Consider the following 20,531-nt stretch of genomic DNA (forward strand, 5'->3'; position numbering starts at 1 on the left):
CTCAGTGCGCGCCGCGCCGCCTCCGCGCCCGCCCCCATGGTCCCAGCCCCCGCGCCGCCGTCTTGCGACCCGGGGATGCCCGGCCCTCCGCCGCAAACTTCTCGGCTCCCGCGGCCCCGCCGGCCTCCGCCTCCGCCCCGGCCCTACGCCCGGCTCCGAGGCGAGGGCGCCCTTGGGCCGGCCCCGGCCTCCCGGCTCCCCGCACTGCCTTCCCGCTCCCCGCTCCGCACCCGAGTCTCCTCCTCCCCGCGGACTCTTCGGGGGCGGCGCGCAGGCGGGGGCGGGGCTGCTCCCGGGACCGCCGCCCCCTACCCCCCCACCCCCACCCCGGGCGCCACCACCCGGGCCAAATCGGTCAGAGCGCCGCGGCCCAGGGAGGAGAAGGGCTGCGGCGGGCTTGGCGGGGAAGTGGCTGCAAGGTCCCGGGCGGGGATGGCCCCATCCCCACCTGCCTCCACCCCGGGTTCAGGTCTGTCTCTCAGGACTGGGTCGGGGGTGGGGGTGCAGCGTCTACTTGCCGGGACCCACCGGGTTAAAGATGACTTGGAGGCAGCAGACGCGTGACGGTGGCAGGGGGAAGGTTTTCACTAAGTTGGCAATGTCGGAGTTAAGTGGGAGTGAATTGGGGGCCGGAGGCTGGGAAGACAGGATGCCCTGACCACCCACCCTTCCATCTCTCTTCACTTCGGTCTCAGATCCTGGGAGGTCCAGGCAGGCTCAGTAGTTTAGGGATGAGAGAACTCAGGGGAGTCCCGGACCCCAGACCCTAAATCTTTCCCCCCCCACACACCCCAAAGCTATGTGACAGTGCCCTGGCTTCATTGGACCAGGTTGACAAAGGTAAGACCAGGGAAGTGCCCCAACTGGAAGAGGGGAGGTAAGGCAACTACAGCAAGTAGGAATCAAGTTAGAGCAGAGGAACAGGGGTTCTAAAGAAAACAATTGATGCCATTTCCCTGCAGGGAAGACCTCCCAGGAGAGACTGTCTCCCTTAAGCAGAGGCCGTGCCTGTAAATGGTGCCAGTGGCCGGCTGGGACAGGTGCCCAGCTCTTCCAGGGGGCTCAGGGATTCACTTCTGGTGACGTCCCGCAGTCAGTCCCCAGCCCACACCTGCTTCCACCCCTCTTACCACCACCCACTCACCCACTGGCCTTTGCTCCTCTCCCTCTCAGAAACTGATGCTCTAATCCAGTAGTGAAAGTTGCAATTAATGCTCTCATCTTCGTAAAGCAAACACATGACCCCAGCCCCAGGATCCAACCTGTGACCATCTCACCTGACAATGACTGCTCCCCCTAAACACAGAGAAGGAAATTAACTCCCTTCTAATTAGTTGAGTTTGCTACAGACACCAATTTTCATCTCGGTTTCAGAAAGTGTGATCATTCCAACTATTTTTGTTTCTCACCACCCTCCCCCCCAACCCTACTCTACTAAGTCAAGATCCTGCCAAGATTTCCTTGTAAATAAAACTGCATAGGGTGTGATTTTGAAAACAGCCTTCAGGGGACAGAAGAGAGGCCGACACACTTCTTCGTGGAAAGAAGCCCAGAAGGACAAGGTGTGGCTGGGGGCCGGGAGGTCAGTGTCACTGCCGTTGACACCACCTGGGTGCTGGATGTGTTACACTTGGATCTTTGGGGCTGGAGAAGTGGGCCAGGAAGTGGGTGGTTCCAGGGGAGGGGGGAGGAGAAGAGCTCAGAGAGGGCTTGGTCTCTGTGAGATGCCCAGCAGCCCTGGGCAGTGTTCTGACCCCAGCTGCCCTTTGGATTCTGCCTTTTCTCCAGCCCAGGAACGGCTCTTATTAACCTATCCAACTCTTTCATCTCCTCCAGTGGAAGGGACCTCAGCAGGCTCAGTTCAGTTCCCTGAACACTTCTTGAGCTCCTACTGAGTGCCCGTGCCAGAACTTTGGGAAGGGAGAGGTGGATAGCATCCAGTGACCTTCAGGAACTGTTTAACTGGGGGTGACAGCCAGGGAAGTCCAGGGGGTACGGAAACCCAAAGGAGGGGGGTTCCTGTGGGTCCAAGAGGGCTTCCCAAAGGATATGCCCCAGAACCAGGCAAAGTGGGACATTCCAGGAGGGAACAGCATGGGCAGAGGCTGGGCTTGGGAAGCAGTGTGGTTTGGGAGGAGAACTACAAGCAGTTTGACAAGGCTGGAAATGAGAGCAAGGTGCTCAATGTAAAGAACCCAGCCTGGAGTGGAGGGTCTGAAGGGCTGTGAGTTTCCTGAGAAAGGGGCTTGGACTTTACCCTGAGGGCAATGGGGATCCATCGAAAGATTGTGAGCAGGAAAGTAATATTTAAAAAGATCCCTCCAGGGACTTCCCTGGCGGTCCAGTGGTTAGGACTCCAAGCTTTCACTACCGAGAGACCAGGTTAGAACCCTGGTCAGGGAACTAAAAAAAAAAAAAAAAAAAAATCCCCTCCAGAAGGCTGGCCTGAGCATAGGGAGATGAGAATGGGAGGTGCCGTCCAAGAGACTTGAGGGCAGCAGCGAGACTCTGGAAGTATCCAGAAGGGCATCTTCTTCTTCCTTCTGTCCTAGGAACATTTCACGCCACCTTGGCAGACTGTTCCCAAAAGTCTCCTAGGGAAGAATTCCTGACCTCTAGCCAGAATCCTCCCTTCGGGAGATGGCTTCCCGCTCCCTGGCCCCTGCTGGAAGGAGCATGGCCATCTGGACTTGGAGACGAGCTGTGACATCCATCATCCCCTGTGGACCTGAGGCCACACTCACCTTTTGCCCTCAGTGTTGCCTCAGCCTCACCAGCCAGCTCATCGCACCCCTCAGCCCCAGGGGAATGTGCAACTGGGAATAACCCACTCCCCAGCAGGCAGTGGGATGTAGAGCCTGGGTCCCGAGGCCCGGAACCTCTGAGGGGTGGGAGTGGCCAGGCTGTCTGATAGCTTTTGTCCCACTCTGACACAACCTGAGGACCAGCACATTCTGAGCCCTGCTGGGGACAGAGGAGAGAAAGGGCACGGTGACCACTCACTTTCACCGAACGGTGCATGGCCAGGCACTCAGAGATGTTCACGGGCTCTGCCCTAGGGAACCCCGGACCGACCTGGAGATGACAGCAAGCAAGGGCTGATTGGCATTTACAACCTGCTCTTCATTTTGTAAGAGCTCTACACTCATGACCTCTCTTGAAGTTCCTATCCAGATGCTAAGTCAATGCAGAACAGGATAAGAGCTTGGGAGAGAGCAGTTCAAACCCTGAAGGATCAAACTGAGCTCAGAGGGGCAGGAGCGTGCTATTGAGATGAACCTTGAAAGGGGGGCAGCTTTGTGTGGAAGGGTTTCTCTGTAAAAGGAGCCACTGCAGTAAAGGCACAGAGACAGGAAAGCCAATGACTGTCCTGGGAACAACTCAGTGGGTGAGCACAAAGTGGGGATGGCCAGGTGGGTGAGAAACTGTCACAAAAGTCTTTGAGTACCAGTCTGAGGAGGCTGGACCTTGCTTAATGGGCGATGGAGAAGCAGTGGTGGCTTCTAACTGAAGCATTTTAGGAAGATTAAGTTGGCAGAAGCCCAAGAGAGCAATTCATCTAACACATTGCGAGTGTCCATTCTTTGCCAGACCCTGGCCGAGGTGCTGAGAATACAAAGGGAATAAGACCCAGGCCCTGGCCTCCTGGGAGAAAATTAGATAATCCTCTAATTACAGCCCAGTGGGATAAGTGAGGAAGAGCTGTCTGGGGGCTAAGTGTCTAAGATGCACCCACCAAGACAGGGAGGGGGTTTGCTTTAAGGACCTGATGTTCTGACCTGGGGTGGGGGAGGGGCTGGAACAATGGGGCTGCCATGGGGAACCAGGAAAGCCAGGAGGAACCACTGGGAGAGGGAAGGCGGGCGGTGAGGGGAGTCCGGAGTTTGTTTGTGGACACGGTGAGCTAATTAGAAGCCAGGGAAGAAACATTAAGGGCTGTAATTACCGCTCAAAGCAAATGGCAGCACCGAGAAGGGGGGTAAACGGGGGTGACTTTCTCTCCAGAACCTCTCGGGCTTCAACAACAGTTTCCCACCCAACAGCCCACACCCTTCAAGGTCCTTTCTCTCCCCAAAGCAAACCTAAACTGACCCTCACAGTCCCCCCTGCCCGCGTGGAGCTCCATCTTCTGAGAAACCTGCAAACAGCCCCGAGTTGCCTGAGATGAAGACATGAGTTATTTTTGACTGAGATCCAAGCCCCGGCCCTGAATTCTTTTGTCTTCCAGGAATCCCCCAGTCACGTTTGAAGTCTGCAAGTCCGAACAGCGGTCGCAGCTCAGGGAGGAGACCGCCACTTGGAATCCAACCACCCTCCATCCCCAGCTCCAGCATTCTTCCATTATTGCCCGCTGTCGAGGAGATCAAACAGAACATGACTGCTAAACGGACTTTTTTTTCCCCCGCCTTTCGTCTCTTCCTCTCTCACGCCAGGGCCAATTTTCCAAGGAACTTAAATCATTACTGAAAGACGTCTAGGTCCACAGACACCAAGCCCTTTCAGAGACAGGCGTGGGCACCCAAAAGTGAAGCTCAGAAAAGCAGAGGAAACGTTCCTGGTTCCAAGATTTAGCCAGCCCCACATTCAGGGAAACTCTCAGCTACTTTGCTGGGTCTCCCCTTCCTTCTCTGCCGTCCCCAGGGTCCCATTTCTGGATTCTCTTTGGGCCTCCAACAGTCTGTGTGACCTTTGGTTATGCCATAGGCAGGCCCTGTGTCCTTAGCAAACAGCACGGTCATGTTCAGTCGTGTGCCTCTCTGATGAATGCTCTCTCCTCCAGAAGCCTTTCCTCAACCCTCCAAGCCCAAATGGACCACTGCTTCCTCTGGATCACTTTTTTCTTTTGACCTTGAATTAAATTATCTAAGTTTTGTCTTCCTTGTATGAAAATATATTTTCCTTGAAGGAGAGATTATGGATTATTCAATTTTGCACCCATCACAATACACAACATTGCACACCGTAGGAGCTGAACAAATGTCTGTTTAATGAAAAACAGAGCATGTGTCTTGATCTGACATGGAGTCTAATTACATAGTTATTACTCTCAGCCCTCAACAAGAAACAAGTTTTATGTTATAGAGAAAAGATTTTTCTGCATAATAAAAATACAATTGTATCCCTGCTGCCTTTATTTCGAAGCACTTACACATTTGTCATTTCATTCCATCCTCAAAAAGCTGGCCTTTTTGAGGTAGCAGAACAGGTACAAATGGGGACAGTAAGATCCCCAGGCCCAGAGAAGGTTCGATTCTCCATTCCTCTCACCAAATTTCATATTTTAAGAGTGAAAGGCCAAAGCCCCGACCACTGCCCGCAGTGACCTTCTCCCAAGGCAAGCGGGTGGGGTTAAGTCAGGGCACCCGAGGAGGGCTTGTCCAGCTGCAGGCTAGTAGGAGTCAGAACAGGGGGGGTGTCTCTGGCTGTGGAGCAAAGCCATTGGATTGTTTTTCTGCTTTGTTTCTGTTAAGCTACATGTGCAGTGCCCCCAGGAGGGGGACTGCTTTGCTGTCACTCCCCACTGCACAGAGCCAGACATGAGTCTGTGCAGAGTGAAAGGGACAGAGAGTCTGGAGGCAATTTGTCCCAAAGCCCGTGGTGAACATCCTGCTTGAGGGGCCACTTCACGAGGACAAGACTTGGTTCTGTCTGCTTACAGCAGAATCTCTGACTCCTAGAACGACTCCTGGCACCTAGAAGATTCACAGCAAGTATGTGCTCAGTGAATGGGCCTGTCCTATGCATACTTCTCCAGGCCTGGGGAAGGCCTCCCAGATATCAGAATTCCTGGGAACTCTGCCCAGTGTTTGGCCTCAGAGGACTTCCTTGGCCTCCTTCAGGGAAGAGTGTCCATTAATCCAGCACCTCCTCTGGTGAGGCGCTATGGGGAAGAATGCCTTGGGGTCCATAGGCAGGCTTGCTTGCTTTCTTTCTTTTAAAAATTTTTATTTATTTATTTATTTATGGCTGCATTGGGTCTTCGTTGCTGTGTGTGGGCTTTCTCTAGTTGCAGTGAGTGGGGGCTACTCTTCATTGCGGTGCTCGGACTTCTCATTGCAGTGGCTTCTCTTGGTGTGGAACACGGGCTCTAGAGTGCAGGCTCAGTAGTTGTGGCACGTGGGCTCAGTAGTTGCGGCGCATGGGCTTAGTTGCTCCGCGGCATGTGGGATCTTCCCGGACCAGGGATCGAACCCGTGTCCCCTGCACTGGCAGGCGGATTCTTAACCACTGCACCACCAGGGAAGCCCCACAGGGAGGCTTTCTGATGATGAGTTCACAGCAGCAGAAGCAGCAGCAAACACCAGGCAGAGGAGTGAGACAGCGGGCACTCAAATCCGTTTCCTCCATCTCTCAGCCACTCAGCCCAAGTGAGGCTGTGTGAGAACTTCTCAGTACACATTGTAAATACCATCTGTCACACTGCCTGCCCAGACGCGGCTTTCCTCCCTGGAAGGGAAGCATTCTTTATTATTTATGCAGAACGCACCCTACTTAAGTGCTGTGCCACCAGGAGAGGTAGAGAAAAGCCCAGAAGAGTCGAAGACTCCAGGGACCCGCTCCTCGGATAGCAGCTGGTCATGGGGGCTTGGTCATCCTCTTTCTGGGGTGGGGGTGGGAGGTGAGCTCTCAAGTCTCCTGGGAATTAGGAAGCCTGCATTCTCGTCCTAGTTCTGCCACCAGCTTGCTGTGCGACCTTGGGCAAAGCAGCTCAACCCCGTGGGCCTCCATTTTCTCATCTATAAATGCAGAGGTCAGATTAGATGACTTGTGACACCTCTTCCAGCAGCTCTGCAGTTCAAGTGTTCTCACTCTAATCCTTTGCTCTCCTGCTGTTTGCTCAGAAGCCTGTTCATTTTCAATCATCCCTTCCACCCAGGCTGGCCAGGGCAAATACAGATCAGGATGTGATTCCTCAGCACTTGCGAGCAGGCCCAGGAGTCAGCAGACCTGGGTTCTTGCCCAAGCTCTGCCACTATTTAGCCATGTCACCCTGGGGAAGGCACAGTTTCCTAACCTCAGTTTTGTCTTCTGTGAAACATGTGGGTGGGACTAGGAGATTTCAGTAGGAGAATCCACCTTGAAATTCCGTGATCTCTGATTTCCCCTCCCAAAACACTGCTGACAAACATCTTGACAGCCTGAGGCTCCAGACACAGAGATGAATTAGACCCTCACTGAGGTCTAAGACAGGTGGAGAAGACATGCTAAAATGCTAGAAAAAAAAACCAAACTGCAGGTACAATGTGATGGGTACAGAGTAGAGATATATACAAAGCATGTGGCGGCGGAAAGAGGGTCCAAGTAAATGATGCCAGAGCTGAATCTTAAAAGACCAAGTAGGAGTTGGCCAGGTGGATGAGGCTTGATGCGTTCAAGACAGAGGGAGCTGCGTGTACTAAGGCAGGAAGGTGTGAATCTGCATAGAAACTGCCCGCTTGTTGTTACGGTGATGGAGACATTCTGGGAGCCTTTGCATTGACTGCTTCCTCTCCCACCCCTCTGGAACAATCCAGTACTCCCTGGATGGGGGTGAAGGGGCTTATGGGTGATGGCTCAGCTTGGCCTCCCTGTCCATAAAGCATATCACCAAGGAGATGAGAGACTCGTAAGTCTCCGCTTCCATCTCCTGCCTTTATCAGTTCTCTGAATTAGAATCAGTAAAGCAGGCTGGAAATAGGGGGCTGGCTCCAGGGGCTCCAAGGTGACCCACAGTTCTCCAGCCTTGTACACCATCAGGCTGGGTCAGAGGAGGAATGTGGCTTTGTGCAAAATGGGGGCCAGCGGCTGGCTGGCATGGGCAGTCTGGGTTTGCTGGGCAGCCTCCCACGTGCGGCCGGAGCACGTGACCTGTCCTACAGCTGTGGTGGCCTGTTGTGGCTCCTTGGGGAGCTGTCCAAGTCCTCTGCAGAGAGATGGAGTTGACCTGTCCCTTCTCTGTGAAGGACGTCCTGCAACAGAAATGTGCTTTCCCCCCCCGGCCTCTCAATCTGGCTGCTGCGGCTCCAGTCTGCAGCTTGTATGCCTGCTCTGCATACTCCCATAGACACAAGAACAGCAGAGAGGAGAAACGCACGCATCCAGGACATCCATTAGCTGTGAACAGCCTCACAGGCTGTGAGCCATGGGGTTGACCAGGCTCGGGGAAAGCCTGTGAGGCACCAGTAAGCATTCTGCTGGCTTGGCTTGAGGCAACAATTTATACCCAAGAGAAAAGGGCTGCAAATCAGGGAAATACCAGAACCGCTGAAGGAACGGGCACATTTGCCAGATGGTTCCTGGAGCACAATTGTATCTGCAGAGTGACGGTCTGCAGGGGGTGGGGTCCTTCCATTGGAGAGCAGACACCGGCTGATGGCTCATTCATTACCCTAGGGCTCGTCTGGAGGAGCTCTGATTGCCTGAGGTTGAGGTGGTGATGGGGACTGGGCCTCTCCAAGTACTCCTAGCTCTCTTTCTTTAGATGCCTGCCACCTGTATCTTCTTTCCCAGCTTAAGCCACTCAGTCCATTCTCCTAACTGCCAGCTGTCATTCTCTCTCCTTAATGTAACTGTCGGCATTTAGTCAATTATACAGCTTGGGCACCTGTGATGTGAATTTGGTTGTGCCGCCAGGGCTGAACTGTGAGGTAATGGGGACTAACTGTCTTCCCCTGCTAACACATGTGTCTGCCTTTGTCTTCCTCCGTGAAACTAGATTGTGAGCGGTATGTGCTATGTCTGTCTTGGCTTTGCTACATATTCCAGGTAGAGTGGTCATAGCCTGAATCCCACAGATGCTCCTGAAAGCCTTGGCTGCTGGGCAGATGGGGGAGGGTGAGTGGGCAGTCAACACAAAGGCATCCCTACCACAGAGCCCGGTATTGTCCTTTTACTTGTGGTCAGTGGCCTCCCCCTGCATCAGGACAGCAGCAAGGCAGCGGCGTCTGTATGTCGTGAGGATGACCACTTATTGGGGAACCTGTAACTGTCCATTCGCTGTAACTTGCGTGCTAGATCATGACCTCCACGATGACAGGATGCCTTTGGAATCAGCTCCCTTTCTCTACCTCTTAGAACAATGCCTGTCGGCGTGGTAACTAGGGGGCTTAGTGGAAACCACATATCTTTATTCATACAGATCTCTGCCTCCAGCGGGTTAGTTCACTTAGGCTCAATGAGCCTCAGTTTCCGTGGCTATGAATGAGGCTAATAAGACACAGCTTGCCATAGTGTGGGTAAAAAGGATGAGACAGTGCTGACACACGGCACCTCTCAGTCAGCACCAGTGCCGCTCCCGTTTCCCCCTGGATACTCAATACGTGGTGCTGGATAAATGAATACATTATTTCAGAGATGAATATACTTTGGCATCCTTCTTGGATACATTCACATTCCAAAAAGCCCATATATTGCAGTTTTTGTTTTTGTTTTTTTCCCCAAACCAACACCAAGGCACCAAATTTGCAGTTTACAGCAGGAGGCAGCCACCTTGTGGAGGTCTAAAGCGGTTTCCAACAGATGGAGAAGTACCTAGGGTCGTTTATTTTTAAAAGAGAATACAGAGAAACTAGCTCGGGAAACAATGCCACAAGACTGTTGTTTGACCTCTTCTCACCTTGACACAGGAGGCACACAGTTGGTGCCTAATAAATGCACACCAAAGCCTTGGCCTTCTGAGAGGCATGGGAGTTGCAAGACTGGTGGGGAACCACATGAAGTCCTGGAGCCAGAGTGTCCTCTAGTGGGGAAAAATAGCCAGAGCACCCCGAGACCCAACCGAGACATACAAAGCCCAGGGCGGGTGGTTCCCTGAAGGGCTCCAGATCGGCCCCAGGGTGCAGCCTCCAGGACTTCCAGGGCTGTCTTCATGACTGGGAGACACCAAAGAAATGGACAACACATTTTCCAGGAAATGCCTTTCTGACTGTATTACTCAGAGACAGACATTGCAGCCACACTTGTTCCTTAAAATGACTAGGCATTAGTCAGTGAATGGGATCTAGGCAATGATTCTAGGCTGCCAACATCACAAAAAGAAACCAGTCATTTGCTGCCTCTGAGGGAAGTACACAGCACCACCTGTGAAATATTCTTGCCATAGAACTGAACCTGAGTCTGACCCAGTCTCTAGATTTAACCGCCAATTTACAGGAAACAAATTGGTAGTTAACAAATTTACAGAGGAATATGTTGAAAACCACCACGGAGATGCAGTCAGAAAAATTCAGACTGTGGAAAACTCTACAGGACAAATGACCTCCTTTCTTCAGCAATAAATTGCAAGAAAGAGGGAAAGAGATGAATCTTTTCTTGGATCCCGATTTAAACAAAATGGGAAAAAAAACCACAAAAACTTTAGAAATAAGACTGGCCACACTGATAATTGTTGAAGGTGGCTGATGGGTACATGAGGGTTCATTACGCTGTTTGCTTTATTTCTGTTTTTATTTGAACATTTTCATAATTAATTGTAAGAAAAATCCCTACTAGAAAACGTTTCCACCGTGATTACCCTCAGGAGAGCCCGTAGAAGACTCCTTTAAAGCTTTATTCTCTCCCTCTATGAGGAAACAGGAGCCCACTGTTGGACAACTTCTGTAGGATGGGGTGTTAGGGATTGCTTTCCCCTGAAACATCAGAAACACGCTCAGAATCAGATGAGCTGCCGTGCTTTACAGCTGTACCATTTGAATGAGCTTCTGTTCTCTTATTTACTCCTGGATAATAGGGTGGGAAGAGGCCAAGAACCAGTGGACACATCTTCTAAGAGACCACTTCCACAATGCTCTGACATGTGGGCCGGGGGGACCGTTGCTCCCATGCTCTCTGCAATCTCCAAATTATCTGCACAACCCTCTCTCCTCAGTGATAACTCTTGACCCCTAACTTCCCCCCAAAAAGGCACTGGGCATCAGAGCATCAGCAAGTGTAGAGGTGGATTCAGCACCTCCTGCCTCCTTTCTAACCCTCACACTCTCCTCTGCCGCTGGCTTACATAAACACAGCTGTATCAGCAGCCCGCCAGTTGCCAACTCTCCTAGAAGATACTCGGCTTTTTTCCTATTCTGGCTAAAAATAAGTCGCAGGCTCTCCTGGGCATCTGCAGGTGGTGTGCTCACTCTGTCATGCTGGAGTTTTCTTAGGATGCTGTAACTCAGAAATGTGGTGTTGCTTGTACGAAGTGCATGTCAGAAGCTCTGCTCCTTCTTTTGGGAAATGGTCATACGCAAAATCAAAGCTGAAAGGAGCTTAAGGTCTGTCCCATAAGGCCTTTGCTAACTGGGTACTAATCTCAATCAAGGCATCTGACAGAGGGCATTTGTTCAAGTCCCAGTCCTGCTACTTAACTGGGTCTGTGACTGGTTACCCAAATTCCTTTAGCCACAGTTCTGTTATATATATATTTTTTCTGTTATATTTTTAATGGGGATGATGATACCATACCTCTTGGTTTTGAGAATCAAATGATATGTGAAAAGGACTTTGGAAACAGCTCTATAAAATGTGTTAATTTTCCCTCCTTTTTATTACGCTCTCCCATCCACCCCCAGCAGGCTCTCTTTATGCATTCACTAAACAAGTATCTGAGTGTTTGCTATGTGCCAGGCACTGTGCTGGAGCTGAGAGTAAAGCAGTGAATAAAACAGACAAAAATTCTGCCCTCACAGAGCTTACAGTGTTGGGGAGACTAACAACTAACAAAATTAATTATAAAAAAAGTACAGTATGGGGGCTTCCCTGGTGGCACAGTGGTTGGGAGTCCGCCTGCCGATGTAGGGGACACAGGTTAGTGCCCCGGTCTGGGAGGATCCCACGTGCCACGGAACAGCTGGGCCCGTGAGCCATGGCCACTGAGCCTGCACGTCCGGAGCCTGTGCTCCGCAACGGGAAAGGCCACATCAGTGAGAGGCCCGCGTACCGCAAAAAAAAAAAAAAGTACACTATATAAAATGGTGGTAAGAGCTATAGAGAAAAACAAAGCAAGAATTCAGGCTAGGAGAGCTACTATATGATCTAGCAATCCCACCCCTGGGCAAATATCCAGAAAAGATGAAAACTCTAATTCAAAAAGATACATGCACCTCAATGTTCACAGCAGCACTATTTACAAGAACCAAGACATGGAAGTGACCTAAGTGCCCATCAACAGATGACTGGCTTAAGAAGATGTGGGGTGTGTGTGTGTGTGTGTGTGTGTGTGTGTGTGTGTATGTGTGTGTGTATATATATATACACACACATATACATACACACACATACAATGGAATATTACTCAGCCATAAAAAGAATGACATATTGCCATTTGCAGCAATATGGATGGACCTAGAGAAGACTATTCAATAGGAGAAGAATAGTTTTTTCAACAAATGGTTCTGGGACAACTGAATATCCACATGCAAGAGACAGTAGTTGGCTCACTAGCTCACATAATATACAAAATTAGCTCAAAATGGACCAAAGGTCTAAATGTAACAGCTAAAACTCTTAGAAGAAAACATGGGTATAAATTTCGGTCACCTTGGGTTAGGCAACAGTTTCTTCAATATGTTACTGAAGGCACAAAAAACACAATAAATAAATAAATTGGACTTCTTTAAAATGAAAACTTATGTGTTTCAAAGGTCACTATCAGAAAATGAAAAGACAACTCACAGAATGAGAGAAAATAACAAACTTTTACAACCTGAAAATAAAAAGATAAATAACTCAATTTTTAAATAGGCAAAGAACTCAGAGACATTTCTCTAAAGAGGACATACTAATGACCAATAAGCACATGAAAAGATGCTCAATATCACTAGTAGTTAGAGAATGCAAATCAAAACCACAATGATATATCACTTCACACTTACCAGGACGGCTATAATAGAAAGATGGACAATAACAAGTGTAACGTCAGGAAAGGATGATGGGAATGTAAAAATATTGCAGCCACTTTGGAAAACGGTCTGGCAGTTACTCAACATGTTAAAAATGAGTTACCGTGGACTTCCCTCGTGGCGCGGTGGTCAAAAGTCCTCCTGCCGGTGCAGGGGACATGGGTTCGATCCCTGGTCCGGGAAGATCCCACATGCCGCGGAGCAACTAAGCCCTTGTGCCACAACTACTGAGCCTGCATGCCACAACTACTGAAGCCCATGCGCCTAGAGTCTGTGCTCCGCAACGAGAAGCCACCACGATGAGAAGCCTGTGTGCTGCAACGAAGAGTAGCCACTGCTCACTGCAACTAGAGAAAGCCCGCACACAGCAAAGAAGACCCAATGTAGCCAAAAATAAATAAAATTAAAAATAAATTTTAAAAAATTGTTCTGTGAATTCAGAACACCATGATAAAAAAAAAAAAGTTACCATATGATCTAGCAATTCCACGCTTAGGTATATACACAAGAAAACTGAAAACATATGTCCATCCAAAAACTTGCATACAAATGTTCATAGCAACATTATTCATAATAACCAAAAGGTGGAAACAACTCCAAAATCCATCAATTAATGAACGGATAAACGAAATGTAGTATATCCATGCAATGGAATATTTTTTGGCCATAAAAAGAAGTGATATACATGCAATAACATGGATGAATCTTGAAAAAAAAGGAGTGATATACATGCAATAACATGGATGAATCTTGAAAACATGCTAAGTGAAAGAAGCCAGACACAAAAGGCCACATACTGCATGATCCCATCTATGTGAAAGATCCAGAATAGGCAGATTCATAGACAGAAAGTAGATTAATGTTTGCCAGGGCCTGGAGGGGAAGTGACTGCTAATGTATATGGGGGACGGTCTAATATACATTAGACTGCTAATGTATATGCTAATGGATATGGGGGGCGGTGATGAAATGTTCTTGAATTAGATAGCGGTGATAGTTATACAACTTTGTGAATATATTAAACACCACTGAATCCTACACTTTAAACAGGTGAATATTATGGTGGGTGAATTATATCTCAAGTTTTTAAGTGACAGAATAGGAGAAGACATTGGAGAAGCTTTCAAGCAATGCTACTGTAAAGGGGAACAGAAGAATGGGGACAAGATAATTTTTTCAGAAGGCAGAAATAACAATATGTTTGTATAAGAACATCCAGGAGAGGGAATTCCCTGGCAGTCCAGTGGTTAGGACTCCATGCTCTTACTGCCAAGGACCCAGGTTCAGTTCCTGGTCAGGAAACTAAGATCCCGAGAGCCGCGGAGTGCAGCCAAAAAAAAAACATCCAGCAGAAAGGAAAAAAAAAGTTGATGATGCAGGGGGTAGAGAGAGAGAGAATTGCTGGAAGGTGCAGATGAGAGGGGATGGAATCTAACGTTGAAGTAATGGGGCTGCCTTGTGGACAGTTTATCTGTAGTAACAGAAGAGAAAGGACAACAGATACATACAAATGCAGGTACAGGTATATATGGTGTGGGAGCTTGAGGAAGTTCTCTTCCAAGTGCCTTCTTTCAGAGAGCTCAGTCTGTTTTCCTTGAACTTCTTGCTTATAGCCTTCTGTCTCAACACATGCCTTCAAAGAAAGCAAACTAGCTTCAAAGAAAATTAGCAAGCAAGCAAGCAAACCAATCCCCAGAAATCATCTACCCCAGTAGCTGTTTAAAATTCATTCCACCCAAACTGGTCATTCTTTTACTCTGAATTCTTGCAATGATGTTATTTATTTCTGTTATTTTAATCTATTTTTAAATTAAATTTTATTTTATTGAAGAGTAATAGTTGCACAAATAAAATTCAAAAGGTACAGAAGCAAGTCTCTCTCCTACCTCGAGGCTAGTTTATTGCACATCCTCTAAGAGATAATCTATGTATATGAGACCATATGTGTGTATATTTGCATATGTATCCCTCATTGCTTTTTTAAACTACAAATGGTATCCAAACTTACTGTTCTGCATCTTGCTGTTTTCACTGAATATATCTTGGAGATTGCCTCATATCAGTACATATAGCACTGCCTCCTTCTTTTGCATAACTACTATGATGTGATGGTTTTAAATTATGTTCACAAGTCTTTGATAGTCCTACCTTCAAGAAGTAGAGCTTGATTCCCTTCCCCTTAAGTGTGGGCTGGATTAGTGACTCACTTCTGATAGATAGAATATGGCAGAAGCAATGTGTGTCCTCTGAGACTAGGTCATGAAAGAAAATGCAGCTTCTCCTTGTTCTCTAGCTCTTCACTCACTTGCGCTGTGGTGAAGCGAGCTGCCAAGTCACTCAAGTAACCTTACAGGAAGAGGCCCATGTGGTGAGGAAATGAGGCCTCCTGCCAACAGCCCCCTGCCAACAGCGAGCCGTCTTGGAAAGGGATCCTCAAGCCCTAGTCAAGCCTTCAGATGACGGTGACTAATTACAGACTCTGAACCAGAACCACCCAACTAAACTGCTCCTAAGTTTCTGACCCATCAAAACAGGGAGACAACAAATATACGTGTTTAAAACAAATGTGTCCTGTCTCTTGCATCATCCTATTTCAATCTGAAAATCGCTTGTCAACCATAAAGCCTGCCGTGAATATAAAGCGTAACCCTCTCTCGTCCCACTGCCTCTCGCTGCGTCTCCAACGACAATCAGCACATACATCTGAATTTGCTCAAACCACACTGCTCTGCGGTATAACAGTGCAGCGTGTGGGGCTTTGAACCATGTCTGTGCTGGCCCCTCTCATGTGTTCTCAGGTGATGATTTCCCCCAAGGAAGTCGGTATTTTCATCAGTGCTTCCACCAGCAGCTCTCTGGGTCAGTGTGAGAGCCATATAATTTTAAGTTTTTGAAATGGTTCTACTTTGTTCAGAAAGTGAAGTTAGCTAAGAAACAAGTCTGACTTTCTGGGCTTTCCGGTCTCTACCCCTGACCTGGGCAGGCCTCCCTGCAGTGTAGAGAGGAACTGTCAACTGTTCTCTGAAGATGAAGAAGGAAAAAAAAGAATCTAGTCTTTTCCCTGGAGTGGGAAAGCAGCTAATAGCATTCAGATATTTTGAGATGAAACTGTTACCATGGGAATGTTTCCATATCTCTCCCTTAACAATGATGGGTAGAAACAATGAACAGTACAGCCCTCAGAATTCTAGAAATAAAGGAAACAAGGGAAGGAAGATGAAGCTGGAAGAACAGGTTCCAAAGAAAGGACTGATGAGTTCAGTCAAAACTCTGCTCTGGGTGCATTCGAGGAGAATGGGGGGAGTTCATAGGTCAGCATCTTTTCCTCAAGGGTCAGGGTTCCCATACAGGCTAGAGGTGGGTGATCTGGAGGTGGGTGGGGGTGACTGTTCAGTATTGCTGGTAGGGGGGCTAAGCTGCTCTTTCCTTCTGGGGCTTTATGTGGGAGGCAGGGAGTGGGGGAGGAAAACGAGACCCACCAATTCCTGACACTTCTGGCCACCTTTCCGTTTCTGTCCTGGCAAGAGGTCAAAGCGCTTTGAGGATCCCTCCAGGGGATCCCTTCAGGGTCCTCCAGACTGGACCCTGAAGGCAGAAGCCTGCTGGTGCACAGACATTCTCATCTTGCAATCCAGAATTTCCTATGCTGTACTGCCCTGTACAAGGGCTCAGGAGTTATTTCTTAATCAGGAAGGGACCGCTACCTTGCCGTCCATCCCAAACTACCCACTGCTTGAAGCACATGTAGGGGTCCCAACTAGCTCACAGCCAGCTGAGCTCCTGTTTCTCCAGGACCTTGAGAAGTCAAAGGACAGATGAGTTATTGATGAGCAAAATAGGTTATCTTCTGTAACAGGCATTTTACCCTTGTCTGCTATAACCCCATACCCGCTTCTCAGGATTCGTTGCCTTTTTTGTTGTTTCTGTTTTTTTGAGAAGAGGCACCCTAACAGAGCCATCCTACTGACAAGATGAATGGGAATCCAACCTGCTAGTGGGGAATTTAAGAACTCATATCGATGAGTGGGTAAAGATACATGCAGATTGGGTGCCCCCTTAATGTAAGCACCTTTTAAATATCACACAAAGAGGAAAGAAACGGATACCACCCCACCACGCACCCCTGCACACGTGAACTGACCTAAGGTGAGGTGGGATGACAATGAACTGTCTGCTCACCTAAATGCTTATCTGTCAACTCCCCCAGGCCTAGGTTTGCTTAGAGTATCGGAATCTATATTTTCCATTTTTGTTGTTGTTGTTTGTTTGTTTGTCTTTGGCCACGCCGCACCTCACCTCACGGCTTGAGGGATCTTAGTTTCCCCACCCAGGGATTGAACCTGGGCCCTCAGCAGTGAAAGTGCGGAGTCCTAACCACTGGACCACCAGGGAATTCCCTCCATTTTGTTCTTGAGATCTTTAGTTAAAATACAACATAAGCAGCACTTGAACTGTTGCTTGGAGGTAGCAGGTAGAAGTTAATCCTTACCAGAATGCAGCATAAAGACCAGAAACCATATTGGGCTGGGTGAACAACCAGAGGACACTGTCTTCCTTCTCTAAACGAGCACCCAGTGAAGCAACACATACAGCTGTCCCTGTTTCTCACACCTTCCAGAACCACACGTTTTCTGTTGCAGAATTTGTTTCACAAAGTGAAAATCAGCTGAAAATTTTGGTTTAGCATAAATATAAGCCGAGCAGAGAGAGTGCAGCAGGGAGCTCTAAAGACAGGTGGCTCCACTGGCACAAAGAAGCCAGCCGGGAGACACCCTAAAGCAGGCTTCCTTGCCCGACTCCCAGAATCCTTGGCTTTGGGAGCTCCATAGTCCTGGCCACATGAGGAGGGCTCTCCCTGGCAGGTGACATGCCTCTCAATTCTTTCCCACTGACTGCTGGGCAGGCAGAGCTTCTTCATTTGGGCTTTGAAGGTCATTTCTGATAAACAGTAACTCTCACTTCCAAAACATGAATCCTAAAATGTGGCAGAATCCTGACTACAATGTAAGATGCTACATCTGCACCTGGCTTATAACCTGGTACACGTTTCAGCTGCCACTGACACCTAACAGGTGACCAAAGCTTTCCTGTTGCTTGAGATGAACACCTATTTTGTTTCAAGTGCATTATTATTATTATTATTTTTGCGGTATGCGAGCCTCTCACTATTGTGGCCTCTCCCATTGCGGGGCACAGGCTCCGGATGTGCAGGCTCAGTGGCCATGGCTCACAGGCCCAGCCGCTCCGCGGCATGTGGGATCTTCCCGGACCGGGGCACGAACCCGTGTCCCCTGCATCGGCAGGCGGACTCTCAACCACTGTGCCACCAGGGAAGCCCAAGTGCATTATTTTTAAAATATATTTATTTATTTATATAGTTTTTATTTTGGCTGCTCTGGGTCTTAGTTTCAGCATGTGGGATTTTCGTTGCGGCATGTGGGAGCTTTAGCTGTGGCATGCAGGCTCTCAGTTGCAGCATGCAGATTTCTTAGTTGAAGCAGGCAGACTCTTAGTTGCGGCATGCATGCAGGATCTAGTTCCCCGACTAGGGATCGAACCCGGGCCCCCTGCATTGGGAGCATAGAGTCTTACCCACTGGACCCCCCAGGGGTAAGTCCCTCAAGTGCATTATTATACAGTATATTTTTCAAACTCAGCAGCTACCTTGACATTTTTTAATAGAAATGTGTGTCCAAAATGTTTTTTACATACCACACTGAAGGAAATTCCTTCAAAGAGGTGATTGCTGATCTCCAGCCCCAGAAGCAGGAGGTACACAGGAACTTGAACTCCTTCAGCCTGAGTGAAACTAACTAAATACTTTTTATATATGAATTGTTCAAGGTCCAAATGGAACACGACCTCCTCCATAAAGCTTTTTGGGAGCTCCTCAACTTCAGAAAATTCCCACTTTGCTTGAATCCCCACTGCACTTGACTTTATCTCTTACAGTTCTTATTATTTTTCTACTTGTAGTAGACACTTATTTACATATTACCTCTTGGAAGATAAAAATCGATCTCACTATAGCTATCTTATCTTTAGTTCTTACAACACCCAGCCCAGCCTTTATTCACTCATGCTTCTGAATGAATGAATGACCAAGCAGTATGGAATCCCTTGTGATAAAACTAAGTGCAGGGACTTCCCTGGTGGTCCAGTGGTAAAGAATCCACCTTCCAAATGCAGAAGACACAGGTTCAATCCCTGTTCAGGGAACTAAGATCCCACATGCCACGTGGCAACTAAGCCTGCGCGCCACAACTACTGAGCTTGTGCGTCTTAACTAACACTTGCATGCCACAACTACAGAGCCCACACGCCCTGGAACCTGCGCTCCACAACTACAGAGTCCATGTGCCCTGGAGCCTGCGTGCCACAGCTAGAGAAGAGAAAACCTGCAGGCCACAACTAGAGAGAAGCCCGCACACCACAATGAAGAGCCCATGTGCTGCAATGAAAGATCCTTCATACCTCAAACGAAGATCCTGCGTGCCTCAACTAAGACCCAATGCAGCCAAACAAATAAACAAAACAAAACAAAAAAACAACACTAAGTGCAGCAGGAGAGACATTGTTGAGCTCAGGCCAAGGAGGATAGTTGACCAGATGACTCGAAGAAAAGCTTAGACCCCAACTCTGAGGCCCATGACCACTATACCTGAGTTATCTGAGTCCCTGTCATTCTGTAGTTGATTTTGCTGAGGCCCCTCCCCACAGCGGCTCAGCTGCCAGAGCTATCTCAGCAGAAAATATTTGGGTTTCCCTTTAGTTTTTAGTTTAGTTTTACTTCCTCACTCAGTCCAATAAGCTGCACTGACTTCTATAGAGTTTTAAGGCAAGTAACCTTAAGTTCGTTTATTTGCCTGCTCATTCATTCATTCATTCAAAAAATATTTACTGAGGGACTTCCCTGGCAGTCCAGTGGTTAAGACCCCGCATTTCCACTGCAGGGGGCACGAGTTCGATCCCTGGTGTGGTCGGGGAACTAAGATCCTGCATGCTGCACAGCATGGCCAAAAGAAAAATTTATTGAGCACCAACTATGTGCCAAGTATTGATTGTTCTAGGCTCTGAGTATACAGTGGTGATTAAGACACCCTGACATCAGTCTTGGTGATGATTTTTTGGATCTGGTTCCAAAAGCAAAACGAACAAGTGGAACTACATCAAACTAAAAAGCTTCTGCACAGCAAAGGAAATCATCAACAAAATGAAAAGGCAACCTACTGAATGGGAGAAAATATTTGCAAGTCACATATTTGATAAGGAATTAATAACCAAAATACATAAAGAACTCGTAAAACTCAACAGCAAAACAACAATTTAAAACTGATTAAAAATGGGCAGAAGATCTGGATAGACATTTTTCCAAAGAAGATATACAGGTGGTCAACAGGTACCCGGAAAGATGCTCAAAATCACTAATTAGGGAAATGAAAATCAAACCACAGTGAGATATCACTTCACACCTGTTAGAATATCAAAAACACAAGACATAAATGTTGGCAAGGATATGGAGAAAAGGGAATCCTTGTGCACTCTTGGTGGGAATGTAAACTGGTGCAGCCACTATGGAAAACAGTATGAAGGTTCCTCAAAAAATTAAAAATAGAACTACCTACAATCCATCAATTCAACTTCTGGGTATCTATCTGAAGAAAACAAAAA

At 48.2% G+C, this 20,531-nt stretch overlaps 1 non-coding gene across 1 annotated transcript; it reads right to left on the minus strand.

Moving 5' to 3' along the window:
• Positions 1 to 17,179: 17,179 nt before the first annotated feature.
• TRNAE-UUC (transfer RNA glutamic acid (anticodon UUC)) lies at positions 17,180 to 17,252 on the minus strand. The gene has a single exon. It is a non-coding gene; the product is annotated as a tRNA-Glu (tRNA).
• Positions 17,253 to 20,531: the final 3,279 nt, after the last annotated feature.

The sequence above is a fragment of the Globicephala melas genome, chromosome 20 (assembly GCF_963455315.2).
Source record: "Globicephala melas chromosome 20, mGloMel1.2, whole genome shotgun sequence".
In the NCBI taxonomy this organism is placed as follows: Eukaryota; Metazoa; Chordata; class Mammalia; order Artiodactyla; family Delphinidae; genus Globicephala; species Globicephala melas.